Source organism: Chlorocebus sabaeus, chromosome 22 (assembly GCF_047675955.1).
Source record: "Chlorocebus sabaeus isolate Y175 chromosome 22, mChlSab1.0.hap1, whole genome shotgun sequence".
In the NCBI taxonomy this organism is placed as follows: domain Eukaryota; kingdom Metazoa; phylum Chordata; class Mammalia; order Primates; family Cercopithecidae; genus Chlorocebus; species Chlorocebus sabaeus.
Window position 1 is genome coordinate 56339628 of NC_132925.1, and position 16308 is coordinate 56355935.

Consider the following 16308-nt stretch of genomic DNA (forward strand, 5'->3'; position numbering starts at 1 on the left):
CAGACAATTTCCCCAGCAATTTGTTTTCCTTGATCATTGTTGTTACATTATGCTATTACCATATATCTAAAGTGTTGCACTTGTTTTGCAACTCTTCCAACTTCTTATCTTTGCTCTGCTAAAATATTTCCAATGCCTGCCACTCTGAAGCTCAAAATGTCATGGGCCTTTACTGCTTGTACCATAAATTTAAAGCTCTCTGACTAGCTGCGATTGGTTGTATTTGCTCTTTCCAATTCTTCACTTCCCATAACAGGAATATATCTCCCAGACTTTGCAGTACCTCTCCATGTCAGCAGAGTATATACTTGTCCACTGCAATGATGTTGAACTTAACCATGTGACTTGTAGGGCCTGAGGGAACGGGAGTGAGCACGATGTAAACAGAGGTCTGCTAGCAAGGATTTCCTTTCTGTACTCTACCATAAGAAAAGCATGCCCCCAGCAGTCCTTATCACATTAGCCTGGCTGCAGAATGAAGACCTGCAAGTGACCGTGAGCTCAAGCCACAGTCTTAGGCAGAGCTGCTGGCACTGACCCAAACGCTCATGAGTGAGAAAAAAAAATGAATTCCTTGTTGTAAACCTCTGGGATTTGGGAGTCGTTGGTTACACAGTTATTACTACAGCCCTAATAAATGCCTGTCCTGACATTCGAGGACTCAAATGCTCTTTCTCATCTCTTAAACACTCCCACATATGGGAATGCTTACAGCTGGTAAAGTGGTCTCTGTAACATGCCCCCTTCACATTTTTTGACCATTTTCCTCACCTTTTGCTCTTTCACTGGTTCTTCAAGTTCCAATATCTTTCTTCTTCCGTCGTTTTTGCTGCGTTGAACACAACTCCTAGGGATGTTTCCCTTCTTCAGACTACTTAATGTTCACATCTCTTATTTCACAACTCAAACTTTGTCTGATATTCTTAGTTCTCTAGAAGCATACATCAGACCACATTAGTCCCCTTTTTAAAATCTCCCAAGAGATACCTCTGTCCTCACGATGGGGAACAAGATTCTTACTAGAACCCACACAGCGCCAGCCTCATTTCTTGCTGTCTCCCTACTCATAAGCTCTCCTCTAGCCATGTTGGGCAATTTTCATTTCCTGGAACACATTGTACTATCTTTACTTTTGGATGTTTGTGCATTCTGTTCCTTACACTTGAATCACTTTTCCCCCTACCTCTGTCTCCTCAACACATACTTGAATCCAGACAGTTACCACAGTACGCCAGGCATTACATTGCAAAGCCTCTTTCTTCCTCTCCATAGCTAGATAGCGTCCCTTGTCTCAGTCAAGATGGGCTGCTCTGTGCTGCAGACACAAATCAGAACTCAGAGCCTTGGCGGCTTTACCAGCAAAACAGAATTTCTTTCACTCATGTCCAACAAGTCAGTTTCAGGGAGGATGGGGATGCTCTACTTCACTCACACACTCACCAACAGGTTGAGAGGAGCTCTGCCACGCTGGAGCTGCACCAACTGGAACCTATGATTCTACTCTTCTTCTAGACCACAGCCCCAACTAGCTACAAGGCCCCGACTTCAAAGCCAGGGAGACTTGGAAGCTTAGTGGGTCTCATAGAATACTTGGAGATCACTAGCCATCTTCACTACATGTTTCCCAGAGGTGCTTCTGTGAATGTCCAGGTCTTATCTTTATCACACATAGCATCATGGCATCTTCTTATCTTGTCTGTGTCTGTATGAACTTAAAGATCCTGAGGGCAGACACTGTACCTGATTTCATGTCATCTTTTCAGGAGCAAATTCAGAACCTGACACATAAGAACTGGTGGAGAATTATCCTTAGAATAGATACTGAATCTTTGTGTCTCTCTGCTCTCCAAGAAGATGGCCTGCTCCTTGATAACAAGAGCCACCTCTGATCTTCCCCATCCAGTCAACATCTTCCAGAAAACAGACCATGAGTATGGATTTGCAGCATATATTGCGATTGTTTAACATAATTTTCCAACAGTTAATTATGTGTGGCCACCATACATAGATATTTCTGTAGCTCATATTTTAATACCTTTCCTGTCATTCTACATTACATATGTGGAAGACCTTTAACCCAGTTTAGTTTATACATAATAAGTACAAAAGGGAAAAAAGAAAGCTTCATTTCGTCACCTCTTTGGGGACTTCTTCAGCCTTTTTCCAGATGTGGAATCCAGATTGTGTTATTTTCTTTCCAGTTTGGGCCTAGGAGTCATACTTCAAGAGTTAGCAAAGCCTCAAGAATCATCGAGCTCTTTTCTCCTCTTCAAAACTGGCCTTCTTTTCTCTGAACATTAATGTATCTCTCTGCTGTGCAGCAAACTACCTCAAAACCTAGCACTTTCAGACAGCAAACACTTATCAGTTTCTGAGATCAGAAATCAAGGAGTGGCTCACGTCGGTGGTTCTGGCTCAGTCTCTCATGAGGCTGCAGTGGAGGTGCAGAACCTGATGGGGCTGGTGACTCACTTCCAAGCTCGCTGGTGCAGCTGTTGTCAGAACTCAGCTCCCTGCCACACGGGCGTTTCCATAGAATGCTTATAACACAGCAGCTGGCTTCCCCCAGAGTAAGTGATTCCAGAGAGCAAGCCACCAAGGCCGGGTGCGGTGGCTCATGCCAGCACTTTGGAAGGTGGAGGTGGATGGATCACCTGAGGTCAGGAGTGTGAGACCAGCCTGGCCAACTGAGTGAAACCCTGCCTCTATGAAAAATACAAAAATTAGCCAGGCATGATATGATGGTGGGTGCCTGTGATCCCAGCTACTCTGGAGGCTGAGGCAAGAGAATTGCTTGAACCTTGGGGGCAGAGGTTGCAGTGAGCTGAGGTAAAAAAGAAAAAGGAAGCCACCAAATTGGAGCCACACACCTTTTTATAATCTGGTCTCTGAAGTCATCCATTGTATCCTATTCTGTAGAAGTAAATCACTAAGTCCAGTCCTGGAAGGGCAATTAGCTCTCTCTCGAAGGAAAAAGTATGAAGTTTTGCATGTACAGTCATGCACTGCATAATGACGTTTTGTCAATGATGGACCACATATATAACGGTGGTCCCATTAGATAACGGGACTGAACCATTCCTGCTGCCTAATGACATTGAGGCCACCACAGCATCATAGTGCAAGACATTCATTATGTGTTCGTGGTGATGCTGGTGGAAACAAACCTACTGTGCTGCCAGTTGTACAAATGTCTAGGCCATACAATTATGTACAGTGCATAATACTTGAAAATAATAACAAATGACTATCCTACTAGTTTATGTGCTTAATATATTTTTATCATTATTTTAGAGTGTATTCCTTCTATTTATTTTTAAGGAAAAGTTAACTGTGAAACAGCGTCAAGCAGGTCTTTAAGAGGTTTTCCAGAAGAAGACATTGTTGTCTTAGGAGATGACAGCTTCATGCATGTTATTGCCCCAAAGACCTTCCCGAGAATTAAGATGTGGAGGTGGAAGACAGTAATATTGATGATCCTGACCTTGTGTAGGCCTAGGCTAATGTGTGCTTTTATGTGCCAGTTTTTAGCAAAAATGTTTAAGATGTAAAAAACAAATAAAACTTTTTAAAAAGAGAAAAAAGCTTAAAGATTAAGGATATAAAAAAGAGAATATTTTTGTACGACTGTACAATCTGTCGTTTAGGCTAAGTGTTACAAGAAAAAAAGTCAGAAGTTTAAAAAATTTTTAAATTACACTAAGTTAAGGTTAATTTGTTATTGAAGAAAGAAAAATATTTTTTATAAATTTAATGTGAATTTTAAGTGTAAATTTTAAATTGAAATTTATTTTTACCGTAATAGATTCAAGTGAAGTCTTTGTTGCATCTGATTTGGCATAAGTGTACAGAGTTTACTAAGTCTACAATAGTGCACAGTAATGTTCCAGGCCTTCACACTCACTCACCGTTTACTCAATGACTCACCCAGAGCAACTTCCAGTTTTGCAAGCTCCATTCATGGTAAATGCCCTAAACAGGTGTATCATTTTTTTTTTTTTACCTTTTATATGGTATCTTTATTGTATCTTTTCTATGTTTAGCTACATAGATCCTTACCATTATGTTCTAGTTTGTCTACAGTATTCAGTAGAGAAACATGATGTACAGGTTTGTAGACTAGGAGCAATAGGCTATCCCATACTGCCTCGGTGTATGGGCTATGTCCTCTAGGTTTGTAAGTACACTCTGAGATGTTCACACAACAACAAAATCACCTGACCACACATTTCTCCAAATGTAGCCCCATTGTTTAGCAAGGCATGACTGTATTTTTAAACCACCACACTGTCCCTTGGACAAACTTTGGAGGCGAATGCCATTTTCATAGCCCCATCTCCCATGGTTGCTGAGGCAAACATATCCCTGTGTCTCCTCCCTTGACTTCCCTGGCTTCAGGGTGTTTATTTCTAGTCACCAAAGGGAAATGAATAACAAAGATTTAACATCAATAAGATGCAAAAATCATGGGTAAATTTTATAAGTCTCTAATCATTCTGGAAGCCATTGAGCAGTCTGTGGTCCAGACCCCTCTTAGGTGGACGTTTCATCAACCTTGGGCCTCAGTTTTTGTTTCTGAGGGTGAGCCCAGGAGAAGCTGTAGTGCATCCTTGAGACCCACCCTTTCCTGGATTATGATGTAATTCCTGCAGGAAGACCCCTCTCTTGTTGGCATGGTCCTAGATGTGGACAGTGCTAATGCAGGGGGGCTGGAGGTCCTGGAATTGCCCCTTTGCCTCAGCTGGGACTCTGTCATCCAGGGTGCCCGGAGGTCCAAGTAGCATCATCTTGGTTTCCATGAAGAAGCATATTTTTCTAATGACTCCTCAGTCTTTGATATTCTGTGTAGAGGTTTTCCCAGGCCAAAAAGGGGGAAAAATGGAATGAAAGAGTGTGGGGCTGAGCAGAGAGAACAAAATGCCACCCCTGATATTTATCGTGATGCTTAGGGATCTTTCCATATGCATATGTTTCCTTCTTCTGCACTCTCTAGCATCATCCTCATGAAGCCCTAGCACCACAGTGGGAAGGAAAACTTTCCTTGTGTGCTTCTGACAAAGAGCAACATGGCATACTGGAGACAGTATGAGCTTTGAAATCAGACAGACACTGGTCCAAAACCAGCTCTACTGCTTTGTTTCGGAACTTGGAGAAGTTATTTAACCTCCCTGAGCTCCCAGTTTCTTGATCATTACATAAGGATAAAGTGAGGATTGAATGAAACAACATACAGAGGAAAATATTAGGTTGGTGCAACATAATTGCGGTTTTTGCCATTACTTTTAAACCAACCTAATAAAACATGTCAGGCATACAATAAGCCTCAACCAATGTTCATTCAGCAAATGAATGAATGTGCTTCAGAGCTACCTGGAATCCCTATGGAAGATACTGATGGGATATTGTGATCCTGAATGTCTTTCTCTTGCTTGTAGAAACTGACAAAGAGCTGGTTTATATACTTCTAAGGCAGCATGTTGCTTGGTATTACATGATTTGCTGAGTTCCTTGAATGCATTCTCTTGGAAGATTTTCATTTGTGGCAAATAGAACTGCAATTCGTCTTGTATTTGAAAACTCTGACAACAAAATGTGAAGAAAACCGAAAGGGTGTTTTTTTTCTTTAAATTATCTCGTATTTTAAATAAGCTTCTAAGAAATCAGATCTTGCTTTCTACGAAGAAGCATTTTTCTCTAATGACTCCTCAGTCTTTGCTATTCTGTGTGGAGGTTTTCTCAGGCAAGGAAGAGGGAGTGTGGAATGAAAGAGGGTGGGGCTGAGCAGAGAGAGCAAAATGCCACCCCTGATACTTATCTTGATGCTTAGGGAACTTTGCATATGCATATATTTCCTTCTTCTGCGCTCTCTATGCAGATAACTGCCCCAGCCTGACGGATGGCACAATGCAATCTGCTTCTCTTGCTTTCTCTCCCACTAGAGATGTGTGGTTTCACCTTAATATATTCAAGGGAAGTCTTTGCTGCATCTGGATTGGCATTTGTAATTATGCACTGTGAAAATATAATGTAAGGGGAGAGTATAACTTTTCTTCCCAGATTACGCAGAAGAGTTTAATGTGTTCATGTGCTCAGATACCCACACACAAGGAGCAACAGATCAAGCTCTGCTTGACTTCTGTATAATAATCACGTTCTATGAACTTAAAAAATGTGCAATATTTTGTTGTGTACTGCACAGAACCTCTGCAATGCTCCCAACTATTTTTTCTTTGGTTATTTTCCAAGTGATTATATGTTTTCAACAGCACTAATTGCACCAAGGTCTAATAGATTGTAATTCATATGTTTAGACCTTCCTTCCTCAGGCTGAAGGAAGTAAACAGCAGACACCCTAAAGTAGAGAGGCTTAGACGATGACCAGTGGAATCTTAAAAAAAAAAAAAAAATCAATAGCTGTTTATACATTACACAGTCCAATAGTTAGATAACTGTATGGGCAGATAATTTTATCTTCCTAAATATATATTCTGTCATCATATTCTTTAAGTTATTTGACAGAAAACAAGAGCAGCTCATCTACAATAACTAGAATTATTCCAGTAATTAACAAGCAGACCACAAATACAAAGTGTCAAAAGACTTTTTCTGTCTTTCAGGGATTTTTTATCTAATAATATGTACCTCCTGACATCTCTACTGATCTGAACAAAATGAAATGGATTAAAACCTTAGTACAAGAAGCTTAAATGAGATAAAAATAGGACTTTCAAAACTGAAGGTTGTTACTGTATGAACATTTATTATTTGTGCAATCCTTGCTCCCTTATTTATATAAACCATTCCTTACCTTTTCTTAGGGAAACCATTCCTTGCACACTCTTAACTCAGGTGATTTAAGGGTCACCGGTTCCCTCCATACCAGGGTGGGTCCAGATTGGTTTCAGCCAATTATAATATCCCATTCCCCTTGGATTGGGATGGGCACATGGCCTAACTCTGGCCAGTGAGCATCATACCCAAGACTTATCCTTGACTATTGTGGGGTGTGCAGTGCTTTAATCTCACTGATTGGGAAGCTGAGAGGAGGTAAGGTCTGGAGCTGCAGCAGCTACTTTGAGAACAGGAGGAGAGCCTGGGTGAGAAAGAAATCACATGGGAAGAGCAGAGCCGATCTCAGAGACAGAACGGATTCTTGAGAAATCATTTGATCCACTGTCTGAAGTTGAATTTAGATACACTGTTAGCCTTGGAGTTTCCTGGTTCAGAAGTCAAGGAATTTCTGTTTCACTCAAGGAAGATTGAATTTCCTGCCACTGACAATTTGGAAGACTTCTCTTTTTAAAATATTTTTATTTTTAATTATTATGGTTACATAATAGGTGTATATATTTCTGAGGTACTATGATTGAGCCAGGCTATCGGGAGAACCAGCCCCAAATATTTCAATGTAAGTTCTTTCCTAGTTTCCCTAAGTGTCGGCCAGTCTGAGAAATAAAGAGAAAGAATACAAAGAGAGGAATTTTACAGCTGGGCCTCCAGGGATGATATCACATATTGGTAGGACCGTGATGACGACCCTGAGCTGCAAAACCAGCAAGTTTTCATTAGGGATTTTAAAAGGGGAGGAGGTGTATGAACAGGGAGTAGGTCACAGGATCACATGCTTCAAAGGGCAATGAAGATCACAAGGCAAGGTAAAATTAGAATTACTGATGAGGGTCTATGTCCTGCTGTGCACATATTGTCTTGATAAACATCCTAACAGGAAACAGAGTTCCAGAGCAGAGAACCGGTCTGACTAGAATTTACCTGGCTGGAATTTCCCAATCCTACTAAGCCTGAGGGTACTGCAGGAGACCAGGGCATATTTCAGTCCTTATCTCCACTGCGTAAGACAGACACTCCCAGAGCGGCCATTTATAGACCTACCCCTAGGAATGCATTCCTTCCCCAGGGTTATTCCTTGCTGGGAAAAGAATTCAGCGTTATCTCTCCCACTCGCACATCCATTTATAGGCTTTCTGCAAGAAGAAAAATATGACTGTACTCTGCCCGGCCCTGCAGGCAGTCAGACCTTATGTTTATCTTCCCTTGTTCCCGAAAATTGCTGTTATTCTATTCTTTTTTAAGGTGCGCTGATTTCATATTGTTCAAACACACGTGTTTTACAAACAATTTGTGCGGTAGTGGTCCTGAGGTGACATACATTCTCAGTTTATGAAGATAATGTGATTAAGAGATTAAAGTAAAGACAGACATAAGAAATTATAGGAGTATTATTAGGGAAGTGATATAAAATCCATGAAATTTTCACAATTTATGTTCAGAGATTGCAGTAAAGGTGACGTAAGAAATTATAAAAGTGTTAATTTTGGGAACTGATAAATGTCCATGAAATCTTCACAATTTATGTTCTTCTGCCTTGGGTCCAGCTGGTCCCTCTGTTTGGGGACCCTGACTTCCTGCAACACCAGGCACCAAGAGGACTAGTGCTGGCCCTTTGCATTGGGGAGTGGGGACCTATATTTTGATGGGCGGACATTTATCTTTGATGAAAGATGGTCATCAAAGTAATGGCTTGTTTGGTTTGGACTAACTGGCATTCCAAGGTCCCTCTCCGTGCAATAATTTCAACCCGATTTTCTTCTACTGATTATTTAATTGCAGTTTAGATTTTAGTAATTCTCTCAACATGTTTTCTATTTTATCTTTTCTCTTTTTTTGTAAAAGTAAATTCTGGCCACTGATTACCAATATTAACCATAACATATTTTCATTCTTAAAATCTTATCCAAGCCTCCAGTGAAAGGGGAGATTTCATTTCAACAGCTTCTACCATATTGTCTTTTTATCTTCTTTCCATTTCCAAGTTTCCCTGCCAAATTTAATAATCGGCTTTGTGACTATATTGTAAATCTTCTTTAATGTTCTTTACTGTAATAAATTTCAATCTCTTAACTTCAGGATTCGTTCCCCTTCTGGGCTAATGAGATTTTCCAAGTATTTAAAATGATTCACCTGCTTGACTAGTTTATTATCCACCACTCTATATTTTCCCACCCCTCCCAAAGATCCACAACTCTTTATAGGTATTACCACACTTATATTCAGGCTGTTTTAAAAATTGTCATGGTTTAAATTTCTCGGCTAGTTGTTTCCAGGGTTCATACAATGTTGCAGCATTGGCAGATAAATCTTTGAACAATTCAAGGCCAATTTTTAAATCTTACATTTAATAATTCTTTCCCCCATCCTCAAAATGCACATGCACATGCTCTCTCTCTCTCCCCTCACACACATTTATTATTCCTGTTTTACAATTAAAAAATAAGTTTCTTAGACAACTGCTCACTCCTCTCCTCCCTGTGCCTGGAAGCCCTAATGTTTCTCTCGTTACTTATCATAGAACTTCCAGTCTGTGAATGGGCCAGATGGGATCTAGAAATGCCATTTTTCCCCATCTCTCTGCCTCTATGCAAATCATGACTTAAATAAATCCAAAAAGGAGCCAACTCCTATGTTCTTTAAAGGGCCTTAGGAAAAGAAATACAAAATCTTCCTTGGAGAACTATTTCAGTTTTATGACACTTTCATTTTCTGTTGGCTCTTCTATCTCCCTCGACTAATAAGAACACTTTCCTCTCCTGACTTCTATGTCTTGTATCTCTCTGTCCATTTCTCAGCTCTACCATTGGTTCTGTGTCTTTGGTCTAGTTCTGAAATGTAGGTGCATCCTTCAAGAGCACACTATATATCAGTATGGAGTACCCCATCCAAATTTCCTTCTTTCAGTTGAATATACCCGACAAGGTATTTCATTGGTACCTCAACTCAATATGTTCGAAGAAAAATCCATCAATTTTCTACTCTCCTTGCCCCTCCAAAGCAAGTTTGTTTGTCTGCCTCTGTTTTTGCTTTAGTCAGTGGTTCCACCTTCATCCTAATTGCTCTGGCTGGACACCTGGGGTATCTTTGACACCTCTATTTCCTCACATCACCTCCTATGATGTATAATATGTGCCAGGTAGTGTCATTTCCTCAAGTACTCTACCTTTATCTTAACTCCACCTAGGACAGGTGCTCCAGTGGCTGCTTAGCTGGTTCCATTGCCTCTAAAATGCATGCTCCTGAAATGCATTCTCCACATTGTTGCCACAATGATCTGCCTAAAACAGACATTATGTAATGTTGGTTTTCTGTTCAAAAGCCATCAATAACTTCCCATTGCCACATACTGAAATCAAACTTCTTGGCATGGCATTCAAGGTCATTTATATTTTGGCTTCAAGTTTATGCCATGCGTACTTTGCAGTACAGGATTCTGATCTCCACTACTACATAGTTAGGTGCAGACTTTAAAAACCCAGACTTGACATTATGTAGATCTGGATTCTGATTTTAGCTCAGCTACTTACTGTCTAACTTGGGCAAATCTCATAGTTTCTCTAAGCCTTGGTTTCATAAATGAAGATAATTACTGCCTTCTAGAGTTGTTGTAAGGATTAAACTAGATGATGTCTATAAAGAAATAGCACAATAGCTGAGACTTACGCAGCACTTAGCAGGTAATCACTGCTGTCACCATGATTGCTGTTGTTACTCTTATGCAGCAGTATAATAATAGTAATAGTTGTTATCAACTTGGCCTCTGAAGTCAGCAGGCCAACTCTACCTCTTCCTGGCTATGTGACTACTGGAAAGTTGCTCAACCTCTCTTTGCCTCATCTGTGAAATGGAAGAAATAATCATAGCTACCCCATATGGTTTGCTTGGAAGAACTAAATTTACCAGTACAGAGCAGCATTTGAGACACGGTAAAGCACTGCAAAAATGGTGGTCTTGACCTTGTCATTTTCAAAACAGTCATGCAGTCAGACATCTATGCTTTTGTGCATGCTGTTTTGTGACACAGGAACCCACTCATTTCCACCTGTCTTAGCATGGGTTCTTAGCTCTCTTTTTACCGTGAATCTGCCTGGCACCTGGTAGAGTCTATTCACATCCTGTCAGAATAAAATTTTAAATCCATAATTAAAAATTCATAATTTTACAAAGAAAACCAATTATATTTAAAAATGGTTAACAAACTAAAGAAGAACTAAAATAACTAAACTTGTGACATGGCAATAGATGTGTTTTTAATAGACACATTAAATAGCAAGATCCAATAATTAATCTAATAATTACTGTTGTTTTAAAGGAGTGATTAACATAAATAATATTTCAATTATCTTCAAAGTAGTAGCATGACATGAGAATATCTGGGATTTGTACTGGTGACAAAAATCACTGGTTCTGCTAATACTAGTGTGCATGTAGTCTACCTTAGTACCTGAAGGAAACACTGAATGTCAGCTAGAGATTGGTGAAAATAGAGATGTAATTTGTTTGCCATTCAAACTCACAGACTTCACCTGAAGGTCCATGGACTTCAAGTTAAGAAGTCCTCATTCAAATCCTACTCATATTCTAAAGTTTAGCTCAAATATACCTTCTCAAAGAAGTCTTCCCAAATCCCACTCAGTTAGAATTAACCTACCTCTTTTAACCCCTGGCTTTTTGTTTTTTAAAAGCTCATGTGCATTACTTATGGTTTGCATATATGCTACCATAAGCACATATGCAGTCCCATGAAGAGTGTCGGGCCATGTTTGGTCCTCATGCTGACACGTACTGCCTATGGCCCAGGCAGTGATGGTTGGGTAGGAATGAGAGAATGCAGGCAGCAGCCCATTACTTATCTCTTTTTCCCTGACTGCCCATCGCAACATAAAGTACAGCATTTCTGAGAATGTAGCTCATTTCATTTTAGTGTTATTTACTATGCTAGTTCTGCCAATGGGGCTGACAAATTGCCCCTCCAAAAGGCAGGTTCTAATCTATATGCAACTACTGTTCAGTGGCAATTTATGTGACAAGCTTTCCGAGTTTAGGCAAATATCCTGATATTTTAGCTTAGTTATTCTGACAACAACAATTTCTGCCTTATGGAGGACATATGTCATAGAGAAATTCAGCTTCCCATGTTTCCTGCCTGCTGCAGGAAGCATACATTTTTATGGTAAAATTGAAATGCAGATTATTTGGCTTGATCTTCTTCTGCACCTGGCAGCCATCTTTACAGAATTTGGACAAAAAGGAAAGAGAGGAAATAGAAGGAGGGACAGAGGGAAGGAAGAAAGTAAGGAAAGGATGGAGGGAAGAAGGTGTATTAGTTCATTTTCACATGGCTATAAAGATACTACTGAGACTGAGCAATTTATAAACAAAAGAAGTTTAATAGACTCACAGTTCCACATGTCTGAGGAGGCCTCAGGGAACTTAAAATAATGGTGGAAGGCAAAGGGGAAGCAGGCACCTTCTTCAAAAGGCGGCAGGAGACAGAGAGGACACAGGGGAAATGCTAGACACTTATCAAACTACCAGTTCTCCTAAGAACTCCCACATTATCACAAGAACAGCATGGGGGAAACCGCCCCCATGATCCAATCACCTCCCACCAGGTCCCTCCCTCTACACATAGAGATTACAATTGGAGATGAGATTTGGTGGGGACACAGAGCCAAACCATATCAGAAGGGAAGGAAGATAGGCTTTATTTTCTGCTTTTTCTAATACCTGGAACTGAGCAACAGTCAACTTTCTTGACTCTTGTATTTTAAGAAAACAATTATTTATTTTGAAAATGTAGCAAGAATTAATGTCTCATATTTATAACTTGCTTTGGCATTTGTTCTAGCACTAATTTAGAGCAAGGTTTCTTAACCTTGACACTATCAACATTTTGGGCTGATTAATCTTTTGCGTGGCAATCTGTCCTGTGCATTGCAAAGCTGTTTAGCAGCATCTTTGGGTTATACACAGTAGAGGCTGGTAATATGCCTTCCCAAGTAGTGACAACCCTAAATGCCTCCAAACATTGTCAAATGTTCCCCAGAGAGAAAATAACCTTCTCTCCCCACTATAGAGAGCGACTGATTTAGAGGATAATGAACATTTATGCCATTGTCTGAATGTTTGGGTCCCCCCCAGCATTCATGTGTTGAAATCCTAACTCTTGGCCGGGCGCGGTGGCTCAAGCCTGTAATCCCAGCACTTTGGGAGGCCGAGGCAGGCAGATTACAAGGTCAGGAGATCGAGACCATCCTGGCTAACACAGTGAAACCCTGTCTCTACTAAAGAATACAAAAAATTAGCCTGGCGTAGTGGCGAGTGCCTATAGTCCCAGCTACTCGGGAGGCTGAGGCAGGAGAATGGCGTGAACCCAGGAGGCAGAGATTGCAGTGAGCCGAGATTGTGCCACTGCACTCCAGCCTGGGCGACAGAGCAAGACTCTGTCTCAAAAAAAAAGAAAAAAAGAAAAAAAAAAAAGAAAAAGAAAAAGAAATCCTAACTCTCAAAGTGATGGTATTAGGATGTGGGGTCTTTTGGGAGGTAATTAGGTCATGAGAGTGGAGTTCTCATGAATAAGATTAGTGTTCCTATAAAAGATTCCCCAGAGAGCTACCCTGCCACCTTCTACCATGTGCAGACAGAATGAGAAAACTCTATGAGCAGGCCTTTATCAGACACCAAATCTGCAGGTGCATTGATCTTGGACTTTCCAGCCTCCAGAACTGTGGTGTATTTGCTACCCAGTCAATGATATTTTATTATAGGAGCATGAATAGAGTAAGACAATCTATCGTGTGTCAAACTCTGTGTTTATTGTTCCATATACATTATTTTACTTATTCTTCACACAGTCCCATAAAGTAAGTGCCATTATCTCCATCATAAAGTTCATGGAGGTGAAGGATAGTGCATAAAAAAGGAAATGCTATAGACTCAATGCTTGTATTTCACCAAAATTCAGATGTTAAAACTTAATCCTTGGTGTCATGGGATTTGGAAGTGGGGCCTTTCAGAAGAGATTAAATCATGAGGGTAGAGCCCATGCAATGAGATTAGTGCCCTTATACAGAAGGCTCTAGAGAACTCCCTTGCCCCTTCTGCCTCCATGTGAAGACATAAGAAGTGCCTTCATAAGCCAGGAAGCTGACCCTCACCAGACATGAAACATTCCAGAGCCTTGGTCCTGGACTTTCTAGCCTCCAGAACTGTGAGAAATGAATTTCTGTTGTTCATAAGCTACTCAGTCTATGATATTCTGTTACAGCAGCCTTAAGGGACCAAGACAGGAAACTAATACAAAGAGATGGGAAACTAATGCAAAGAGATAATCACTAAATGATGTGATCCAACATATCAGAGTAAGGATAGCACCATGACTTATCAATCACAACACTCTATCCTGAAGGGCCAAAACAACTCTTCAGGTGGACATTACCAATAGGTTGAAATTGGCAAGGGATATATAAATAATTTACTAACCTTGGTTAGCTTATGACTTTTCTAAAAGTCATTTGTTTACAAGACTACATGCTTCCATAGGGCAGGAGCCACTTTCATAGGGCAGAGCCATATCTCTGTGTTACTAACACATAGGGAGGGCCTTGAGCATGGATCCTCAATAAATATTTGTAGAATGAACATGTGATGCTTGAAATCTCACCACTAGTGAGTCTTGACTTATAATACAGCATTGTTGTCTTTTTATATTCTCCTTTAAATTAATATGTTATTTAAAAATGAAGTTCCCAGGGGTGGTGACTTAATAGTAACAAAATTGTGGGACATTGGAAGTAAAACCATGGAGATCAACGTTTTCATTTGGTAGGTGTGGAAACTGAAGCACAAAGAGAAGAAGAAACTTTTGCAAAATAAACTATGAACAAAGTCTGGACAGAAAAAAGTCTCTGGAGGCCAAGTTCCAAGTTCCAGTGCTCTTTGTAATGTGTCACTCATCACTTAATACATTCCAATATACACATCACAGGCTGCTTCCTGGAGGAAAGGAAGGTCCTTGGTTAACTTGAAAGACATAGGCTGTGGAGGACTGAAGCATGAGAAGAAACTGAAACAGTAGGGCAGAGGGAAAAGAACACAGGGAAGCATGTAATCCCAGCACTTTGGGAGGCTGAGGTGAGTGGATCATTTGATGTTAGGCGTTTGAGACCAGTCTGGCTGACATGGTGAAACTCCATCTCTACAAAAAATAAAAAAATTAGCCGGGCATGGTGGCAACCACATGTAATCCCAGATAGCTATTCAGGAGGCTGAGGCAGGAGAATCACTTGAACCGGGGAGGTGGAGGTTGCAGTAAGCCAAGGTTGTGCCATTGCACTCCAGCCTGGGTGACAGAGTGAGAGGTCTCAAAACAAAAACAAAAAACAAAAGAACAACAACAACAAGAACACAAGAAAGAGTATGGAACCCCACAGAAATGCTTCACCTGCAGCTTCAAAGGCCTGGGTTATATTTAGTAACAAATATTTTGGACCTTACCTCTTATATGTGCATTTCATTTCCATTTTCAATCTTTTAAAGGCAAATAAAAGAAATTGAAGAGTCAAAGATTTTTTAAAAAATTGCTCAGAGGCATATTAAGGAAGCATAGGCAGCATTGGACAAAAATGAGGGGGCTGAAAAAGGGGCAGAGGGCTGGTGTTCAGAATGACAGCCCAGCTCCAGACCAGTCACCCATAAGGACCTGCATTCGGTCCCCTTATGAGGTCTGTAGCACCACAAATGTTTTTTAAGCACCTACAATGTGCCAAGCTTTGTGCAAGGGGACTACAAAATCACATCAGATATAGTCCCAATCCTTTAAGAAATCCAATTTAATGAGGGGAGATAGATACAGAGCAGGAGCTTATTAAATAAAGTATCTGCATAGGGAGGGAATGAATTGAGAATAAATAATACAATCTCTTAGAAGTGTGTAGGAATTGCTAAGGAAGCATAGGGAAAGAACCGAATCATGTCAACAGAGGAAGCTTTGTCTTGGAAGAGATGGCATTTGATCCGAGGTTTTAAGAATGGATGTGGATGTGGCGTCAGCAAGAATGGTGCAGTAAAGACCTCAGAAAGTCTTCTCCAGTAGTCAATGAAAACACAACAAAAAGTGTCAGAATCAAATTTTAGAACTCTGGAAATTAATCAAATGATGTAGTCATTTGGGGAGGGTTTGCTTAAGAACAATGGCTGAATCTCAGTAAGAACAGCAAGGATTCTGGTGTTTTCTCTTATTCTATTGCCCTCCCCATCACCCTAGCATCGCAGTAGCCTTGTAAACCCATATTCTATGGGCATGGTGAAAACCAGAGTCCTGGGAGGCACTGGAGAAGGCATAACAGAGTTGGAAATTCTTCAAAACCCCATTTGCAGGGAATTGTCATTAGACCGGTCAGGTGGAGGATTGTCCTCGTTTGACCTGTCTCAGAGCTCACCTAGTACAAACAGCCT